Source organism: Cyprinodon variegatus, unplaced genomic scaffold, assembly GCF_000732505.1.
Source record: "Cyprinodon variegatus isolate N-32 unplaced genomic scaffold, C_variegatus-1.0 Scaffold1572, whole genome shotgun sequence".
Classification (NCBI taxonomy): Eukaryota; Metazoa; Chordata; class Actinopteri; order Cyprinodontiformes; family Cyprinodontidae; genus Cyprinodon; species Cyprinodon variegatus.
The window spans coordinates 31,293-33,574 of record NW_015152025.1 but is presented as its reverse complement, the minus strand read 5'-3'; the positions used below and the strand labels follow the sequence as shown (position 1 = coordinate 33,574).

The 2,282-nt window shown below is 38.7% G+C and overlaps 1 protein-coding gene across 3 annotated transcripts in view; it reads left to right on the top strand.

Annotated features, from left to right (window-relative positions):
* The first annotated feature begins 1,556 nt into the window (after positions 1-1,556).
* Positions 1,557-2,282, top strand: part of bves (blood vessel epicardial substance) — a 26,945-nt gene continuing 26,219 nt past the window's right edge. For 2 of the 3 annotated variants that reach the window (XM_015403820.1, XM_015403823.1), the window contains exon 1: positions 1,557-1,735. The gene's annotated coding sequence lies outside the window, so the exon portion shown is untranslated. Of the gene's footprint in view, positions 1,736-1,847; positions 1,934-2,282 lie in introns of those variants that run through there. The other variant, XM_015403821.1, reaches the window with a different exon arrangement.

Below are 2,282 nucleotides of genomic sequence, written 5' to 3'. Positions count from 1 at the left end.
GATATCAGTGCGCCGATGTGTTTTAGAAATGTGCTTTTTGTTTGGTTATATTGTGACCTTATGTTCAGACATTCATGTTTCCTTCTGCTTCAGACTCTGATTAAATCACTCAGAGTAACAAACTGGTTTGTTTTATTCTCACAGTCCCACTCATCTTCAGCAGGAATGTTTCCTTATACAGTCATATTTACATGGAACATGTTACCGAAATAAATTATAAAAGTGCTTTGAAATATTGAATTTACGATAGTTTTGAAGAGACAGTTGTCAAAATATACAGTTATATACGTCTAAATATAGAAATTCTAGTACATATTTGTGTATATATACATATATAGATATATGGGGATTTCCTTGTAAAATAATCTTTCATAATACGACTTTATAATCTATGAACTTTATTGGGTTTTATTCTTTTATTATTTTACTTTAGCTGTCTCCTTTTGTTTAAGTTGAATGATCCTCAGGAAGAGAAGCAGGGAGCTGCAGTTAATGGAAATCAGAAAGAACGAAAGAGTCTTGAGATAATGTGCTGCATAAATAAAATGGAATTAAAAATGGATGCATACAGAGAAATGTACTTGCAGATAATGAGTAGACCATGTGTCCAACCAGGCTTTTATACAAGCACCATTTCATGCATAGTAATCACTACAGTCCAATCTAGTGGAATCTATTGCTTCATGCGTACAGAAAAATACCATTTGTTGATTGTTGCATTGCTGCGATAGATGGAGACCTGTCCAGATGGACCCCGCCTCCCGCCAGTAGACAGCTGCAGATAGACACCAGCACCCCTCATGACCTCACTTGGGATTAAGTGTGTCAGAAAATGGATGGTTGGATGGATTCTCGCATTGGAAGAAAAAAGTCAGTGAAATCAAGATGGCTGACATACAGGGGGAAACACCTTGGCTATTTCAGTTTCTACAGGGAAGCAGAATTAAGGCAGAAAAAATAATTCAAACTTTAGTGTTTTACCTAACTTTTTACATATCCATAGGAATGTAAAACATTATATTTCTATGAATGAGTAAAACAAAGGAACCTTTTTAGCATAATTTATGCATGCAGGGGAAGGGATTTACCATCAGGTAAATACTATGCAGTTGCTTAGGGCCCCAAGTTCCTGGGGGCCCCATAAAACTCTGTAACCATGTATGGTTAATCCAACTATTCCTTATTTGTTCACAATAATTATGTTTGTTTTTAATCCTTTCGCTAAAATGCCATCAGAATTCTTATAATATTAAGTGTGTCTCATGCCCTGCATCAGAGTGCAGAGGGGCCCCTGAAGTGGCCCCTGCATGCATGAGAGGTTTAAAAAAAATACACCAAGTTATTTAGGTAGTCTCTCTGAAGAAACCTTTGACCTTGGAAATGAGAAGTAGTTTACCATAAACTCTGCAACAGCAGCAGGAATGAAAGGTTCTGATTCCTCATCAACTGTTTAAGCGTCTCTTTCCTTTTTATTTCCCTAAAAATAAAAGGAGGTTCAAAAACCTTTGAGTGGCGTAACGTTCAGCTCAGCGGGGATATGTCGCCCCCTGTCGGCGTGTTCCGGCATTGCTTGCCCAATTTAGCCTGCCGCTGTCAGTCCTGTGGAATGTGAGATGCACATTATGCAGACCCCCAAGAAAAGGTCCTGTCTGCGGTCACCAGAAGCGCTGCGCTCTGTTTCAACCAAGCAGACATTTTCCTTCGCCCTGCAGACTTTAACGCCTTAAAACACTCGGTAAGAAAGCTCGCTTTCTCACGTTGTCCTTTGTAAAGCGTTTAGAAAGTTGCAGGCTGGGTGCTGGGGGGTGGGGGGGTCTGTGCAGAACCGTTTCCGATTCTATTTTTACATGGGAGCCTCTGCAGCCTCTGCTGGGAGCATGCAAAGGAAAGACAGGCTGCAGCTGTTCCAGCTTCACATGATGGGATGCTTTAGGTCTGCTGTTGACTTTATTTCAAATTATTATGGTCTTTAAAACTGTTAATAGAAAATCTTTTAACATCAAAATGCTTTGTGCTTTTTCCCTATAAGGTATCTGTTTTTTATTCTATTTATTTATTTATTTATGTATTTATTCAAACTGGATGTTTTTAAACATTATTAAATTAACAGTTTTGATTTAATAATTAATGTGCACAAATAAGGAATAGTTGTATTAACTATACATGCAAACAGAGTTTTATGGGGCCCTCAGGTACTTGGGGCCCTAAGCAACTGCCTGGTATTGCCTAATGGTAAATCCCCCCCCCTCAGATTTATTACATGTTCATTGCACAAACGCCCT